A 20,023-nucleotide genomic window follows, 5' to 3' on the forward strand; every position below is an offset into this window, starting at 1 on the left:
GGGTTGTGTCCCTGTTGACTCCATGCTTCCTAATCCTAAAGGCAATGGTTTGTCTGGTGCCTACTTAAGACCCGAACAGGCGGAAGCATGCTCAGATATGCAGAACAATGGAATGGCACAATGCGCTGGGTTGTCTGTAGTCTACTTATAGGCTCTTTTAGTTTTTAGACTTACCTAGTCTGGAGGTACATCTATGGAAAAAGTTTATCAAAGTGCTGTAAAGTAGACCTGGCTTATTGCCCATTGCAACTAATCAGATTGTACCTTTCATTTTTGGACAGCTCCTTTGGAAAATGAAAGGAGGAATCTGATTGGTTGCTATGGTCAACTAAACCAGTTTGATAAATGACCCCCTAAGAGATCACTATTTTTATTACGGCTAACTCCATATTGTTCAGATTACGCTCTTTTTTTTTTCTGCACAGATTTTGTACAGAAAAACCACAGTGTAATACAGTACCAGCAAAGTGAATGACATCTGAGAAGTTTTTTGCTTTAATCTCGAAATTGACCTGTCGTGCGATTGTCAATTCTTAATGCATTTCCTTACCTTCTGTAGAGTAGTTTTCCCCATAGACTTCAATGGGGAAAATCCACACCAAAACAACGTGCAGCCACCCTAAATTAGCATTTCCACATGTATGGTAGCCATTCCAATGGAATGAAATTAAGGCCCCTGCACACGAACGTGTGCGCCCCGTGACTGTGCTGCGGGCCGCAATGCACGAACACTGTCCGCGGGCAGCCGCAGCACATCGCGGACCCATTCACTTGAATGGGTCCGCGATTCGGCCGTTCTGCAAAAAGATAGGACAAGTTCTATCTTTTTGCGGAACGGAAGTACGGGACGAAACCCTACGGAAGCACTCCGTAGTGCTTCCATAGGGTTCCGTTCCATGCTTACGCCCCACACCATTCCGCATCTCCGTATTTGCGGACCCATTGAAGTGAATGGGTCCGCATCTGTGATGCGGAATGCCCACGGAACGGCGCCCATGTTTTGCAGATCCGCAAATGCGGTCCGCAATACGGCAACGGAACACCTACAGTCGTGTGCAGGAGGCCTAAGAGGAAGAAGGATGTCACAAACCATCATACAAAGCCAAGCTATTTGAATTTTCGTGCCAGGAGTGGCATAAAGTTACCCAACAGCAATGTGAAAGACTGGTGGAAAGCATGCCAAGACGTACATAGCTGTGATACAAATCAGGTTTAGTCCATGAAAGGTTGATTTCTGGACTCCACGGAAGCTGAAATATTAGTCCTGTGTTTAAAAATAAATATGAACTTGTTTTCTATTCCTTTTTTTGGGTCTGATATTACTGGAAATGTTTTATTTTGACCAGTTGTCATATTCTAAAAAAAGAAATAAAAAATGCTCTAAAATACAACATTTTTTCTGGAATGTGGGAGAAATGTCAGTAGTTTATAAAGCAAAACTGCTCCTCCAAACACATGCCCATAAACCGTAAGACGCCAGAAGCTGATCATTTTGCGGTGGTCTCGTGATTTGTTTGTCCGGAGCGGTGTATGTGCTTGAGGGACACCTGGAAATGAGAAGATCTGTCTCAGGCTTATGGCACAAAATGTCTCACTTGGTATAAAGAATTTACAATAGTAGTCAGACATTGTTATGTGACACATGACGTCACGCACTTGGAGATGGTTGTGAGAAGATACCACAAGGTACGCTCTTGAGTATTTTTAAAAACCTACTTTACTCTGTGGCAGTTTATACACTTTGTATCAGTTTTATGTGTCTCTGTACAAACAGAACAACTCGTTCACTTCTCCAGATATTTTCTGGCCGTCAGACAAGTTTTCAAAAGTTTAGTGCATTCCCGCACAAGATTTTTATTTTTATTTTCCTGGCCGTCAGACAAGATTCGAAAGGTTTGGTGAATTCCAGATAAAGTGGTGCTTTACCTCAATCACTTTTAGTCTATAGTTTGATTTAATCAGAAACGTAGAAAACTTTTCTGTTCCTTCCTAAGGCTAGGTCTACACGACGACATTTGTCGTGCGACAAAAAGTCGCGCGACAGATAGGGCGCAACAGTTGTCGCGCGACATTTTGTTGCACTAATGTCGCGCGACAATTTTTATAATGGCAGTCTATGGTGTCGCACTGCAACATGCGACATGCTGCGACTGCGACGCGACAGTCACAGAAAATCCATTCAAGATGGATTTTTCTGCGACTGTCGCGTCGCAGTCGCAACATGTCGCATGTTGCAGTGCGACACCATAGACTGCCATTATAAAAATTGTCGCGCGACATTGGTGCAACAAAATGTCGCGCGACAAATGTCGTCGTGTAGACCTAGCCTAACAACGCAGCCTTGTGTCTGGAAGTATTGTAGCCCCTGGGGGCAGCCAATTAAGATATGATTGCTCACAAGGTCTTCAGAGTCTCATGACTTGCATTAATGTCAGGGCTTTGCCATTCCTTAGAATTCACGTGGTACATATTTGAGTAGTCATACTGTTCTGATGTTCCACCAGAGGAACAGAAACACAGGGAAAATGTGTCTGTTATGTAAATGAGCACTTTTGGGCATCAGTTAGGCCTCTTTCACACTACCGTATGGCTACTTCAGTTTTTTGCGGTCCGTTTTTCACGGATCTGTTGTTCCGTTTTTTTGTTTCCGTTGTGTTTCCGTTCCATTTTTCCGTTCCGTTTTTCCATATGGCATATACAGTATACAGTAATTACATAGTAAAAATTGGGCTGGGCATAACATTTTCAATAGATGGTTCCGCAAAAACGGAATGGATACGGAAGACATACGGATGTATTTCCGTATTGCGGACCCATTGACTTGAATGGAGCCACAGAACGTGATTTGCGGGCAATAACAGGACATGTTCTATCTTTCAACGGAACGGAAAAATGGAAATACGGAAACTGAATGCATACAGAGTACATTCCGTTTTTTTTGCGGAACCATTTAAATGAATGGTTCCGTATACGGACCGTATACGGAACGCAAAAAAACGGTCCGAAAAGCGGAAAAAGAGACCTTAGCCTGAGTTTGTGTCCAATCTGTTCGGTTTCTGCAGGAAGAAAAAAAAATCTTGTATGCAGAAGTTTTCTGTCGGCCTTAAGTTGTGACCACATGACATTGGAGCTTTACGGTCAATAGATGATTGATAGAAACGGAAGGTGTTCCATGTGTATCCATCCTCCAGCCTGTTTAATGGATCAGTTTTTCTGTTCCTCCGACAGAACATAGTCATATGCAGATGGGAACTGACCTGATGGAGTTTTAAAGAGGTTGTCTCATCTGAGACATTGTTGGCATATCGCTAGGATATGTCAGATAGGTGCGGGTCCCAGAGGTGGGCCCCCATCTTCATAACGGGCTCCTGAAAGTGAAAGAGAGCGCACAGCGTGCTCTCCGTTTATTTCTATAGGAGTTCCAAAAACAGCTGAGCGAGCACCACTGCTCCACTCAGTTCTATGGAACTGCCGGAGATAGCCGAGCCAGTGATTTTTGGCAGTCCAATAGAAATGAATGGAGGGCGGCAGCACATGAGCGGCTGCCCTCCGCTCTCTTAGGGGTCCTGTTCTGGAGATAGTTGCTGGGCACCATTTTCTGTCAACGTTAATAATATTAAATTGTACTTGTACTTTAGCAAAACTTTTGATATGTCATGTGGACACATCTAAGGTTTTGATCCTTGGGGGGGGGGGGCGAGTGCTAAGACCCCCCTCTGATCACTAAAAACAGGGGAAAGAAGCAAAGAGAGCACTCCTCATTGTTCCTCATTTTACCGTTCAGAAGGGGTCTCAGTACTCAGACCCCCACCTATCAGAAGCTTTGATATGTCACTATAACATATCAGAAGTTTTGTTGCAGTTGTAAAACTGTTTAAAAGGTTTGTCTCGGTACAGCCCTATCCCTTGTGGCCCACCCTCTGTGGTCCCAGCTGATTGCTAACATGAAGCGACAGTGGTCCATCTGGAGATCTGGTCCATCACATCAAATAAAGCAGCTCCAGACTTAGCCATGCCGTTCTTTGCGGTCCGCAAATTGCGGATCCGCAAAACACGGATGACGCCCGTGTGCCTTCTGCAATTTGCGGAACGGAACAGGAGACCTATTATAGAAATGCCTATTCTTGTCCGCAAAACGGACAAGAATAGGATAGGACTTGGGACAGAGCAACAGATGCGGACAGCACACGGAGTGCTGTCCGCATCCTTTGCGGACCCATTAAAAAAAATGCCCGTATACGGAACGCAAAATACTTTGGGAGAGCATTGTGACCTATGAACCACTTTGTATGGTCATAGGAAGGTTGTTATATGGTTCATAGCATAAAGCTGGCTACTATCACTTTCTATTTTATAATAATGGGTCATGATCTTCTCTGAAACAGGGCTAGAACTTCTGGACTCTCTCATACCAGAAAAAGAGTCCAGTCAATTCATTGTGAATTAGTAGCCCCTGCAAGTTCTTTCATCTACCAGTTTATGGATGCATAACACATGCAGATGAAAGGCTATTAGAGTAGGCCTGCCAGCAGCGAAGGGGGCTGTAGTATTGTCATTTACTGTGTTATCTTGGAGTTGATTACAGAGCGATGGTTCTACAATACAAAGAGTGGTTATTTTAGGAAACCCTGCAAAGTAATTTTCAATCAATACTCTAGTATTAAAAATAGCCTGATGCAGAGGTATGATTATAGGCACAGTACAAAAGCAGCATGCCCTGCCCGTTACCCTGTTTACCAGGGTTTGCTGCTGTTTTTCCCTGTTGTCATCAGAAAACTGCCAGAAAAAGGCAAATAAAAGGTTTATTACCTAGAGAAGTGTGGTGCAGTTTACATCAGACCATTTTCTAGAACTGCTTGTGTAAGTGAATGTGGTGGTTTCCTGCCACACTACTAACGGAGCATCGGACAAAAACTCACAGGCTCTACTGTACAGGAAATGATATTTCAAACTATTTTTATTATGAGGTTAAAGGGGTTATCCCATGAAAAACATTCTACAGTTTTCAAACCAGCACCCGGATCTGAATACTTTTGTAACTGCATGTAATATAAAAATCTAGTTATTCAATAAAACATTTCTGTATAGCGCCACCTGTTGTTTGCTCTTTTTCTAATTTCTCTGTCCTGCTCACTGAGATGGCAGCGCATGCTCAGTTCCATGCTTCATCTGCCACCAGCTGCAGTAGAAAGGATACACCTCCCTGAGTGCAATGAAATCCAGCAGAGCGATTGGGGCAATGAATGGGGATACAGTCAGGTCCATAAATATTGGGACATGGACACAATTCTAACATTTTTGGCTCTATACACCACCACAATGGATTTGAAATGAAACAAACAAGATGTGCTTTACCTGCAGACGGTCAGCTTTAATTTGAGGGTATTTACATCCAAATCAGGTGAACGGTGTAGGAATTACAACAGTTTGCATATGTGCCTCCCACTTGTTAAGGGACCAAAAGTAATGGGACAGAATAATAATCATAAATCAAACTTTCACTTTTTAATACTTGGTTACAAATCCTTTGCAGTCAATTGCAGCCTGAAGTCTGGCACGCATAGACATCACCAGATGCTGGGTTTCATCCCTGGTGATGCTCTGCCAGGCCTCTACTACAACTGTCTTCAGTTCCTGCTTGTTCTTGGGGCATTTTCCCTTCGGTTTTGTCTTCAGTAAGTGAAATGCATACTCACTCGGATTCAGGTCAGGTGATTGACTTGGCCATTGCATAACATTCCACTTCTTTCCCTTAAAAAAACTCTTTGGTTGCTTTTGCAGTATGCTTTGGGTCACTGTCCATCTGCACTGTGAAGCACCGTCCAATGAGTTCTGAAGCATTTGGCTGAATATGAGCAGATAATATTGCCCGAAACACTTCAGAATTAATCCTGCTGCTTTTGTCAGCAGTCACATCATCAATAAATACAAGAGAACCAGTTCCATTGGCAGCCATACATGCCCACGCCATGACACTACCACCACCATGCTTCACTGATGAGGTGGTATGCTTAGGATCATGAGCAGTTCCTTTCCTTCTCCATACTATTCTCTTCCCATCACTCTGGTACAAGTTGATCTTGGTCTCAATCTGTTCCAGAACTGTGAAGGCTTTTTTAGATGTCGTTTGGCAAACTCTAATCTGGCCTTCCTGTTTTTGAGGCTCACAAATGGTATACATCTTGTGGTGAACCCTCTGTATTCACTCTGGTGAAGTCTTCTCTTGATTGTTGACTTTGACACACATACACCTACCTCCTGGAGAGTTGCGGACAAGAATAGGCATTTCTATGGGGGTGCCGGCCAGGTGTATTGCGGATCCGCAATACTCTACGGACGTCTGAATGGACCCTAATACAATAGATTCCATGACTGTCAGGGTCACACAGCATTATAAATAAGTATAATGCTGTGCAATTCTGTCAGAGCCAGAATGTTTATCGCATTCAATTCGCTGGTGTGTGCTGGGCCTTAGAACCTGTTACAGCCTCTTAGGAAAATCTCTGTATTAGAAAGGTCCACCTTTTGAGTGATTTTCGACTGCATGATTAGTTTGGTCACACTGATCCAGTATCCAAAGGAACCAGCAGTGGCACATGACAAACACCACTCACACAGGGTAGAAATCACTGCTCTTGCCTGCCTCGTGTGCATAACAGGACCGCACAGAAATAATATGTATGCCACCTCTGCAGGCTGACTGCTGAAGGTGAAGAAACTAGGCCACATGTAGAAATCTTCCCGATGAAACTATTACAGAACCATTGAAGATTTTCAGGAAAATGTAATTAGAGTGAAAGTAATATAAAACCCAGCCACAGACATGCAAGGAGGTAGTCACTGAGTGAGCGGTAGTCGCCATGGTAACGGTGGCAGGTAATGTGGCGTATGAGGAAAGGAAGGGGCTGTTAAAAGCTGTGGTAGGATTAATCATTAATATGTTACATGTGTGCTAGGTTATAATATTCTATCTAGCGGACTATGAGGGACTGAATTTATCAGGGTGCTTTACATTCCTTTACTGATTAGCAGAGGATATACTCTACCCAAGTGCGCTCCTCAAATCCTGCCCCCAGTCCACTGAGACGCAGTAAAAGATACGTGGAAGCTAATGTCCCGTGGTATACTTTGTATCTAGATGTTTTCTAATTTATTAGCAGGTATCTGTCATTAGTTTCCAGGTTTGGGGGGGGTACTATATCTCCTTATTGAGAGCGCCTAATCGGTCTAAGGCGTCGTATAGGCCAGACAACGCTCCTCTGGAATTCTGGGAAGAGGGTATGGAAATGAGTTCATAGCAAGCTCGGTTGTAAATGCCAGTTTCCAGATATCATTTAGGGTCCATTCACACGTCCGCAGTGTTTTGCGGATCCGTGTGTCCTTTCAGATGCAGAAGTCTCCCTATCACAGCTCAGGAGGCATTGGAAGGATGGAACTGAGCACGTGCAGCTATCTCAGTAAGGCCTAGTTCACACAAACGTTTTTTTTTGCGAGTGTACGGGCCGTTTTTTGGTGTTCCGTATACGGTCCGTATACGGAACCATTCATTTCAATGGTTCCGAAAAAAAACGGAATGTACTCCGTATGCATTCCGTTTCCGTATTTCCGTTTTTCCGTTCCGTTGAAAGATAGAACATGTCCTATATTTGGCCGCTAATCACGTTCCGTGGCTCCATTCAAGTCAATGGGTCCGCAAAAAAAAACAGAACACATACGGAAATGCATCCGTATGTCTTCCGTATCCGTTCTGTTTTTTCTGAACCATCTATTGAAAATTTTATTTCCAGCCCAATTTTTTCTATGTAATTACTGTATACTGTACATGGCATACGGAAAAAAAGAACGGAAAAACGGAAAGGAAACGCAAACACAACGGAACTCAAAAACGGAACAACGGATCCGTGAAAAACGGACTGCAAAAAATATATAAAAGCCATACGTTTGTGTGAACTAGGCCTAAGCCGGGCAAACAGGGTGGCACCATACAGCTAGATTTCAGTGAATAGCTCACTGGCTGTACAAAATTTGTAATTACATGCAATTACAAAAGTAATCAGATCCAGGTGCTGGTTTGAAAACTGTAGAATATTTTTCATGGGATAACCCCTTTAAGTGACTTGGGCAATGGCAAACAAGCCTCTAAAATAACTACTGTGTGGACCGCTGCAAAACCCAGTGTACAGCACTCGCCCATGTGCCATAGTCGGCGTTGGCAAAAGTACTACCTCCAGCAGTGTAGCCTAAGGATAGGATTCATCAGATTAAAAACTCGGCTTTCCAGTCTCCTCTCTTCCTTGCTGAGACTCATTGCACATGCATGGCTGCATAATATTATTACCGTATATCACTCAAACCCCGGACCAGAGAGAAGTAATTGTCATAAGCAGACGTCTGGTGTTGCAGTTGTTATATTTACTTACCCACTTATGTCTTAGGCTGGGTTCACATCACGTTTTTGTCCGCTTGACGTATATAAAAAACAGTGTCATCTGTTCACCATAGAGTGCCATTGGAAAAAAAAACTAAAACGTATACTTTTATACCTTTTTTTTACCAGACTGTGCAGACTACAAGAACGTGGTGTGCTGCGTTTTTCTATCCTTTTTTTTCTCTAACGTATACATCAAAGGAAGGCATAAAATGTGATGTGAACCCACGCCCGCTGCTGATGTACGATGTCCAGCATCAGGGTGTTTTCTGCACTGCTGTACACTACATCGTGATGGTGGACGGTGTCAGGACAGAGTACAGCGGCACTTGGGCAGCGAACTGGGACAGAAATAGAAGCAGGGCGCCCATGTGCGTGACCTTATTGTCCCGTCCTGCCTCCTGAAGTCCTTGGAGTCGCGTCTGCTGTCCCTGCTTTTCAGCTGCCTGTCGGTGGAAGAGAGTGGACCGGCAACTGAAGGGGTGCCACAATGGCAGTTCTGGCATATCACCCTCCTAATATGAAATAATCCTGCCATATTTAGGATCAGGAGAGGGGTATAAACATTTGCAACCTCACTTTTAGAGTGGAAGGCACAGATTTGTGGCCTGGTGTTCTATGTTATCAAGCACTAGTTTAGATGAACCCTAGTGGACTGCAGGATCATGAACTGGTTACTGGAATAAGGATTGCACAGTTGGCAAGCATCGTCATATACATAATTCCAACTACAACGTGTCTTTACTTAGGAACGGCTTCTGTATCAGATTTTAATGTTCGTTATGTGCCAAGCAATAGAAAAGATTTGTCAAAAAGACCAGTTACACTGAGACTTGACCATCCGTGACCGAGCACTGCAGACTGTAGAGTAAGCGTAGACCTCCAGATAATTACTGTAGATACATTTTCCCAGAATATCAATAGCAAGAAAGTTAATACTATTTTCTAGGTACCTGTCTAACTACGCGCTGATATTTATGGCCCTGCTCAATAATCCCCTTGCAGATATAGAAAGAGGATTTGCCGTAACCTATTTTTACTTAGAGGATTAGGGACAATTAGGTTCCTCTCTAGATCCCTGTGAAGATGTGATGTACCATCCCCCGAGCTGCACATCTGTTCATGCACAGTATTACTCCGAGTGCTGTACAATGCCTGTACAGGCCGCCTCAGTTCATGTGTTCGCCTGTCAGTCAGCGAAACGTGTCTACATATTAAGCGTTTCCTTCCTGCCTGCTATTATATTATATAGCTGTGCTTAGACATTCTTAAAGGGGCTGTGCCACTTCAGAAAATGGCATTTATCATGTAGAGGGAATGAATACAAGGCTCCTACTAATGTAATGTTATTATCCATATTGCTTCCTTTGCTGGCTGGATTCATTTTTTCATCATATTATACACTGCTTGTTTCCCTGGTTACGGTTGTGATAATTGGGCAAACATGCAATGACAGCGATAGGGACCATTTTCCCCCTAACTAGATGACTAGGAGGGCATTTAGCAGGTGCACTGTAGATGGTGATCTCTCTGATGACAGATACCCTTAAAGGGGTTTTCCAAAAATCAAAATAAGCATTGTGCCATCAGTCCCATAGACCAGGGATCAGCAACCTCTGGCACTCCAGCTATTCTGAAACTACAACTCCCAGAATCCCCTTTTCACTTCTATGGGAGTTATAAAAACAGCCGAGTACGTTGGCATGCTGGGGGTTGTAGTTTCACAGAAGCTGGAGTGCCAAAGGTTGCTGATCCCAACCGTAGACTTTGCAAGGAGTGGCAGAGCACATGCCTGATGACTGCTCCATTCAAACTCAGGACCCCTGTTTTCTTCATCAGCGGTAGTCCTAATGATCAGACACTTAGGGGGTGTTTTAGACGCCACTCTTAATAAAGCCCTAAACCGGTGGAGTATCAGCTGAAGTTATGAAGAGGCTCCGGCCTCTCCATAACTTCGTCTCATCCAGCGCCAGTCTAAATGTAAGGCACCTTCCTAGCTGTCTTACCATTTTGTACGCCTAAGGGCTCATGCACACGACAGTATAGCTTTTTCAGTGTTTTGCGGTCCGTTTTTAACGGATCCGTTGTTCCGTTTTTTGTTTCCGTTCCGTTTTTCCGTTCCGTTTTTCCGTATGCCATATATACAGTATACAGCAATTACATAGAAAAAATTCGGGCTGGGCATAACATTTTCAATAGATGGTTCCGCAAAAACGGAACGGATACGGAAGACATACAGATGCATTTCCGTATGTGTTCCGTTTTTTTTGCGGACCCATTGACTTGAATGGAGCCAAGCACCGTGATTTGCGGACAAGAATAGGACATGTTCTATCTTTTTACGGCACGGAAATACTGAAATACTGAAACGGAATGCACACTGAGACACTTCAGTATTTTTTGCTGAACTATTGAAATGAATGGTTCAGTATATGTTCCGCATACTGAACTAAAAAAACGGCCAGTATACTGAACGCAAAATACTGTCGTGTGCATGAGCCCTAAAACAGACGTAGAAAATGATGAATTAGACGGGCTTGCCGGCCCTTCCTTGCCCACGCCACACCCGTACTGTATCTGCACACGGGTGCGGGTTTCAAAACAGAAAATCAGTGCGGTTTTTTTAAATGCAGATTTGATGCGATTTTGCTGCAGATCTCACCCTTGCATTGAGAGGGTTAAAATCCCCACAAAAAAAATAATCACAAGAACAATTGACATGCTGTGGATTTCCAAATCCACATGGCAGGTCAATTTCTGCATGACAAAAAAGCAAAGTGCGCACCCTGCTACACTGGGTCTCAAATATGGCTGCCTAGGGAAGATTTAAGAATTACTAAAATGTAAAAAAAAAACTTACGTGTAGATTTGCGTGTAATTAATGTGGAGCTAAAATCAAATACTTTCCCCTTTAGGAGAACTCACATCAGGGTTGGCGCATTTGAGTATTTTTCCTATTCCAACAATCCTAGCGTCATAACGGAAGTAATCTGGGTCACACGCTATTCTCACTATGTAAATGGAGCTACTGAAAAGATTAACCCATGTGTTTTTTTTTTATAGAAATTCTTTTGACTGCATTCTAATTACCAAAGCATTCAGCTTTTCACTGCTTTATAAGGCTGAGTTCACACCAGCGTGACAGATTGGGGCCGGACGCGTTCAGTGAAACTCGCACCATTTTGCAAGCAAGTTCAGTCAGTTTTGTCTGCGATTGCGTTTAGTTGTTCAGTTTTTTCCGCGCGGGTGCAATGCGTTTTGATGCGTTTTTCACGCGCGTGATAAAAAACTGAAGGTTTACAAACAACATCTCCTAGCAACCATCAGTGAAAAACGCATCGCATCCGCACTTGCTTGCAGATGCAATGCGTTATTCACGCAGCTCCATTCACTTCTATGGAGCCAGGGCTGCGTGAAAAACGCAGAATATAGAACATGCTGCGATTTTAAAGCATTGCAGAAGTGATGCATGAAAAAAAATGCTCATGTACACAGCCCCATTGAAATGAATGGTGCCGGATTCAGTGCGGGTGCTATGCGTTCACCTACTGCATTGCACCCGCGCGGAAATCTCGTCCGTGTGAATGCAGCCTAAGGCCCCTTTCACACGGGCGAGTTTTCCGTGCGGGTGCGATGCGTGCGGTGAACGCATTGCACCCGCACTGAATCCGGACCCATTCATTTCTATGGGGCTGTGCACACGAGCGGTGATTTTCACGCATCACTTATGCGTTGCGTGAAAATCGCAGCATGCTCCTCTTTGTGCGTTTTTCACGTAACGCAGGCCCTATAGAAATGAATGGGGTTGCGTGAAAATCGCATGCATCCGCAAGCAAGTGCGGATGCGGTGCGATTTTCACGCATGGGTTCTAGGTGACAGTCTATTCACTGTATTATTTTCCCTTATAACATGGTTATAAGGGAAAATAATAGCATTCTGAATACAGAATGCTTAGTATAATAGTGCTGGAAGGGTTAAAAATAATAAAAAAGTTAACTCACCTTCTCCTCTTGTTCGCGTAGAGGCCGGTCTGTTCTTTATCTGTGGGCTGAAGGACCTTTGATGACGTCAGATCACATGCTCCATCACCATGGTGATGGACCATGTGATTGGAGCATGTGATCTGACATCACCTCAGGTCATTCAGTCCACAGCTAAAGAACAGACCGGGATCTACGCTAACAAGAGGAGAAGGTGAGTTAACTTTTTTATTATTTTTAACCCTTCCAGCACTATTGTACTATGCATTCTGTATTCAGAATGCTATTATTTTCCCTTATAACCATGTTATAAGGGAAAATAATACAATCTTCAGAACATCAATCCCAAGCCCGAACTTCTGTGAAGAAGTTCGGGTTTGGGTACCAAACATGCGTGATTTTTCTCACGCGAGTGCAAAACGCATGACAATGTTTTGCACTCGCGCGGAAAAATCGCGCATTTTCCCGCAACGCACCCGCCTCTTATCCGGGCAAAAAACATGACGCCCGTGTGAAAGAGGCCTAAGGCTGGTTTCACACGGGCGTGACGGATTTGATCCGGATGCGTTCAGGGTGCGTTCAGTGAAAATGCTGCGATTTTGGCACTAAAACAAGTCAGTTTTGTCTACGATTGCGTTTAGTTGTTCAGTTTTTTCCGCGCGGGTGCAATGCGTTTTGATGCGTTTTTCACGCGCGTGATAAAAAACTGAAGGTTTACAAACAACGTCTCTTAGCAACCATCAGTGAAAAACGCATCGCACCCGCACTTGCTTGCGGATGCAATGCGTTTTTCACGCAGCCCCATTCACTTCTATGGGGCCTGTCCTGCGTTCTAAACGCAGAATATAGAACATGCTGCGATTTCAAAGCATTGCAGAAGTGATGCGTGAAAAAAAACGCTCATGTACACAGCCCCATTGAAATGAATGGTGCCGGATTCAGTGCGGGTGCTATGCGTTCACGTCACGCATGGCACCCGCGCGGAAATCACGCTCGTGTGAAAGGGACCTAAGAAATCAGAGCTCAGAGGCTGAACGCCACTATAGAGTACACATGCAGGTCCCGCGGTGCTTCCGTTCCGTTCCGCAAAAAAATAGAACATGTCCTATTCTTGTCCGCATTACGGACAAGGATAGTACTGTTCTATTAGGGGCCAGCTGTTCCGTTCCGCAAAATATGTCATCCATATTCTTTTCGGACCGCAAAATACATACGGTCGTGTGCAAGAGGCCTAAGTCTAGCGCAGATTAAATACGAAGGCTCGTTTTATGCCTTTGTACACCTTTCCCGGTCTGAATGTCTAGATTTAGATTTCTTTCTGGCTGGCACAGCAATAGTTGGGTGGTAAATGCCATCTGAGGTTAAAGATTACAGACGAGGAATGTGAAGGGAACGTCGAGTAGAGTGTGAAGAGGAACTTCAGGAATGTTGTGATGAAATAATAAAAAAAATTCTACATCCATTAGGGCCGAGCCAATTTAGGCAACAGCTTTTTTTCTTTCTTGCTCGCCACCTTACAGGAGCTGTAACTTTCTGTGTTTGTCCATCATAGCTGTACGAAGGCTTCTTTTTTGCAGAACAAATGATTGTTTAAAGGGGTTATCCAAGATTCTGCAATCGATGACCTACATTGCATTCAGAAAGTCTTCAACCCTTTCACTTTTTTTGACATTTTGTTGTTGCGGTCTTGAGCTAAAGGAATTTAAAAAAATTAATTTCCCCCATTAGTCTGCCCTCAATAACCCATAATGACGACATGTTCAAAATATAATCTATTGTGAAACTGTAAAAAAATTATTTGTGGGGTGGAATAGAAATAAAATAATGCCCTTCCACCATTTTTTTGGGAGCTTTCGTTTTTATAGCATTCACTATGTGGTAAGGTTATTCTGTGGGTCAGTGCCATTACAGCAATACCACATTTTTATAGTTTTTGTTATGTTTTACTACTATTAAAAAAATCAAGTCCCTTTTTAAAGCAAATTTGTTTTTGTTGTCACCATATTCTAACTTTTCATGTTTCTATTGGGGGAGTTGTGTAAGGTTCCATTCACACGTCCATGTGTGTTTTGCAGATCCGCAAAACATGGACACCGGCAATGTGCGATCCGCAATTTGCGGACCGCACATCGCTGACACTATAATAGAAAATCCCTTTTCTGGTCCGCAGTTGCGGACAAGAATAGGACATGTTCTATTTTTTTCAGGAACGGAATTGCGGATCCCAAAAATACGGATCCCGGAAATGGGAAAGTGAATAGGGTCCGCACCCATTCCGCAGACCCAAATTACGGACGTGTGAATGGACCCTAAGGGCTTTCTTTTTTTGCAATGTGAGCTGCAGTTGGCATACATGTGCCTTTTTTATAATTTTTTATTTTTTTTTGGGGGGGGTTTATCAAGCTAAAATATCAAGCTAAAATATGCCTAAATTAGGCGTATTTCAGGTGCAGATTGCGGAGCAACACTTAGTTTCAGACATGGTGATACCAACCATGTTTATTTTTTTATAAGATAAATGGGAAAAGAGGGTTGCACAAAATGGCAAAAAAAATTGCAAATATTTTTAACTGTAACACCGAAAACTTTTGGACATGATTGTCTAGGATTAAGCCATTAATAAACTCACCTCAAACAATGTCAATTGGAAACATTTGTTGGCTGACAGTAAGGGCATTTCTCATAATGAGGGTTCATGCAAAAAAACGGATCTGCAAAAAATACAGATGACGTCCATGTGCATTCCGTACTTTGCGGAACGGAACAGCTGGCCCCAATAGAACAGTGGGGCACAGAACCTGCAACAACAAAGGCTTGTCGGTAATGCGGACAATAAAAGAACATGTTCTATATTTTTGCGGAACGGAAATACGGACATACGGAAACGGAATGCACACGTAGTAACTTCAGTTTTCTTTTTAAAAAAATGGTTCTGCATACGGTCCGCAAAAAAAAACTCTGAACGGACACGGAAAGAAAATACTTTGTGTGCACAGAGATATTTCAACATGTTCAAGCTAGGGCTAGGATTCCCTGCATCGAGGATTCGTTTAAATCACATGACCACGGAGCGTGAGTGAAGCTTCTCACTCACCGCTCCGTGGCCTCCCGACTCTGCACCGCGCTGCACTGGCCAGGGCCTTGCGTGCACACATCGTCAGCGCGCTGGCTGATGCTGTGTGTGACGTCTGGTCCCAGTGCATGCTGGGATGAAGACTCGTCTCCTGCGGACTCCATGTGTCAGCGCACGCCGCACTGCCAGAAAAGGTAAGTATAAAGTTAGCAGCACCAGCGCGTGGGGCGGGGGGGGGGGGGAGAATGGGGGCACCTGTGATTTGGCAGTGGCATGTATAAAGTTATTGGCTGGGGGGGGTAGAGGGGTTAATGGGGGCACCTGTGATTTGGCAGTGGCATGTATAAAGTTATTGGCGGGGGGGGGGGGGTAGAGGGGTTAATGGGGGCACCTGTGATTTGGCAATGGCATGTATAAAGTTATTGGCGGGGGGAGAGGGGTTAATCGGGGCACCTGTGATTTGGTATGTATATAGTTATTGGTGCGGGGGGAGGGGTCAATGGGGGCACTTGTGATTTGGCATGGAGGGGCTGATCTGGGGGGGTGGGGGACATGGTGGATGGCATGGAGGCACTGGGGAAGGGGGACATCATGGCAGCCAGCGAACTCCGGCAGTCTTTTCCTCACAACATAACCTTAGATGCACATTCTGGCAGAAGAACAGCCTGCTGGAGTATACCGTATTGGGTATAGCCGGATACAACCAGCTATATGCTCTCATTGACTATAATGTGGTCCAAGGCCATCTGGCCATGTTTCGGCATACATGCTGGGTATCGTCCAAAGCTTTTTTTTTTTTCCTTACAAAACCCAGCTTGAATGCTGTAACAAGGCCGGACCCCATTACAGCCAATCGCTGCAGCAGCCGGCAGTATCCAGATATAACCGATACGGTGCATTCTGGCTGACTGTACTTCTGACAGAATGTACGGTATATTGCAGCTGTGAAAGAAGCTATACCACTGTAAGAAATAAAAATATTGTTTTTATAAAAAAATATGTTATTTTAAGAAGGTTTCTCTTATTAGATTACTCGATTAATCGTAAAAAATATCTCGATTACTGAAATATTCGTTCGCTTCAGCCCTAGTTTTACAGAACCTGATGTGAGCAACAGTCTGACATCTCTACTAGATAGATGAGCTTGATAGCCAAAGGTAAATCTATTGTGGTGATCTACTCTCGTACTCTTATCTAATCATTATCCATAAAAGTGTATACTGAGGGATGTCAGCATTATAGAAAATGAAGATGTGCCGCCAATCTGTACCTACACCTGTAATAAACATGAAGGATGTGAAATACAGCGTTATATTAACCCGAGTTTCAGAAAGTTCAGTGTTGAGGTCATTTTCTACCCACAAAACTTCTAGCACAAGTGGGTGTGTATACATGGGTGAGCTTTCTAGGCAGGGCTAGTATTCAGCCACACCAGCGCTAAGCATTATCCTTATAACTAGGCAGAACTCATCTTATCTGGCATTCAAAAGTCTTTTCATTTGAGAATCCAGCATTGATTTTTTTGGTCCAAACTTTGCTAAATCTGGAAAGTGACGGAATAAAAGCCAAGAAATATATACCTCTCAGTGGGGGAGATTTATCAAACTGGCATAAAGTAGCACTGACTTAGTTGCCCATAGCAACCAATCAGATTCCACCTTTCATTTTTCACAGCTCCTTTGGAAAATGAGAGGTGGAATCTGATTGGTTTCTATGGGCAACAAGGCCAGTTCTACTTTACACCAGTTTGATACATCTCCCCAAGTTTCTTTTGAGAATCCAGAATATTTAACCCCTGGAGGGCAAAGCCAGTTATGACCTTAAAAACCAATGGATATTTTATTTTATTTTGCCCCCTCACATTTTGTTAACCCTAGTAGACTACATAGACTGCGTAGACTATTTGAAGTTACCTTTTTTGATGGGACATTGTGGGGTACATTTTCTGTGTAACTCCCATCCATGCAGTGGAGAAAAACCATGCCTGCACAGTGCTCACTCCATGACCCCATTCTTAGGATAAGTGGGGATAGTATATATATTTTTTTTAATTCAGTTCTTTAGTCACCATGATTGTGACTATTATTTGTTAGGCCTCATGCACACGACCGTTGTTTTGGTCCGCATCCGAGCCGCAGTTTTTGCGGCTTGGATGCGGACCCATTCAATATGGCCGCAAAAAAATATAACCTGTCCTATTCTTGTCTGTTTTGTGGACAAGAATAGGCTGTTATATCAATGGCTGTCCGTGCCGTTCTGCAAATTGCGGAATGCACACAGACGCCATCCGTGTTTTGCGGATCCTCAATTTGCGGACCGCAAAAGACACAGCAGTCTTGTGCATAAGGCCTAACTATGAGAGAGGTCTTTTTCACACGTCTGCATCCGTGATGATATCTGTGACAAGATGGTCACTGGTTCATCTATGTAGATGTCCATGAAGGTCCCGTGTCCGTTTTTTGCCCCATTATTGGCAGCCGTTTTGTGTCTGTGGTTTTTCCAGACCCATAGACTATAATGTGTATGAGGGATCCGTAATCAGGGCATGCCTCAGTGGTGTCACCAAGGACCCACGTTCCATGGAAAACCACAGCCGTACAAATATACACATTAAATTAATTGCATACGTGTGCTGTCCGTGATTCACTGACGCGTGAAATAAGCCTAATTCTTTAGGCCTATAATCAGTTTTGATTTTTCTTCCCCACATTACAATAGACATAACTTTTTTATTTTATTGTTCACATAGCCATATGATGGCTTATATTTGCGGAACAAGATGCATTTTTAATGCCACCATTTATCAGGTTTTAAAAAATGGGAAAAAAAATTCTTTGGATTAAAATTTAAAAAACAAACTAAATTCCACCAAGTATTTTGGGATTTTGACATCACGACGTTCACTGTGCACTAAAAATGACATCACATCCTTATTCTACAGCTCAATACGATTACGGCGATACCAAACTTGTAACGTTTTTATTTTGTTTACCGGTAATTACTTTTAAAAGTAATAAAAACCATTTTCCATTACGGCGTTCACCGAACAGGAAATTTTTACAAATATTTTAATAGTTCAGACATTTGCAGACACAGTGGTGTATATATTTTTATATGTGAAATTTGGAAAGGGGCTTGATTTTAAACTTTTAATATGTTGGTGTTTTTTGACCCCTTGTCCTATTCACCCTAAGGCCTCTTTCACATGACCGTATGGCTTTTTCAGTATTTTGCGGTCCGTTTTTCATGGATCCGTTGTTCTGTTTCCGTTGTGTTTCCGTTTCTGTTCCGTTTTTCCGTATGGCATATACAGTAATTACATAGAAAAAATTGGGCTGGGCATAACATTTTTAATAGATGGTTCCGCAAAAACGGAATGGATAAGGCATACGAATCCATTACTGTATCTGTTCCTTTTTTTTGTGGAGCCATTGACTTGAATGGAGCCACGGAACATGATTTGCGAGCAATAACAAGACATGTTCTATCTTTCAACAGAAATAGGGAAATAGGGAAACGGAATGCATACGGAGTACATTCCGTTTTTTGGGGGGAACCATTGAAATGAATGGTTCTGTATACAGAACGCAAAAAACGTCCCGTAAACGGAAAAAAAAACGGTCATGTGAAAGAGGCCTAATAGAGATCTATTAGTGTGAAAAGGATTCTGACACTATCCCTGCTCAGCTGTGTCTCATGCACAGCGCAGCAGGGAGCTTACCATGGCAGGCTTCCATGGTAACCGATTGGAGCCCCACAATTTCACTGCAGGGGCTCAGATCGGAAGACAAAGGGAGCCGCATGCCCCTGCCTTAACTCACAGATGCCACGATTGGTGTTGATCGTGGCATCTGAGGGGTTAAATGACAGGGTTTGGCGTGATCACCATTCCCTATCATTGTGGCCAGGTGTCTACTGTATTATACAGCTGGCATCTCCAAACAGTTATGGGCGCATAATGTACGGCATTAAGTTTTAAGGGAGTTAAGGATTTTGTGAGATATTTAAAAAAGAAGCTATGTGTAGGAAACTTGTAAAATGGTGAAATAAGCTATACTTACTATTAAAAGTCATAACAGTACGAGCCCCTGCCATCCGTTGATTGGTGGAGTTTTTATAAGTCAGAGGGAAGAAAATTGATTCACAGATAAGGCTACTTTCATATCTGCGTTTTTGCTGTACGGTTTTGAGATCTGTCATAGGTTCTCAAAACCACAGCAAAACGCTTCCGTTATAATAATACAACCGCTGCATCCGTTCTGAATGGATGCGGTTGTATTATATTGAAAATGAAGAAACCGGATCTGGCACTGAAACCATTGTAAGTCAATGGGCAGCGGATCTGTTTTTTTTGTGTCTGAAAAAATGTTTTTGGTGCCAGATCCTGATTCTTCAGTTTCCCATGCCGCACACAAAAATGCTGCTTGCATAGATTTTTCATCCAGCATAGGAACGGAACAAACCGGAACAGAATGCATTCTGGTGCACTCCGTTCCGGTTTATCCAGTTTTGTCCCCATTGACAATGAATGGGGACAAAAC

General features: G+C 43.3%; 1 protein-coding gene across 3 annotated transcripts in view; it reads left to right on the top strand.

The window, feature by feature from the left end:
- Nucleotides 1–20,023, top strand: part of ATP11A (ATPase phospholipid transporting 11A) — a 182,729-nt gene that overhangs the window by 621 nt on the left and 162,085 nt on the right. The gene's annotated exons all lie outside the window — the stretch shown is intronic.

The sequence above is a fragment of the Bufo gargarizans genome, chromosome 3 (genome assembly GCF_014858855.1).
Source record: "Bufo gargarizans isolate SCDJY-AF-19 chromosome 3, ASM1485885v1, whole genome shotgun sequence".
Taxonomy (NCBI): Eukaryota; Metazoa; Chordata; class Amphibia; order Anura; family Bufonidae; genus Bufo; species Bufo gargarizans.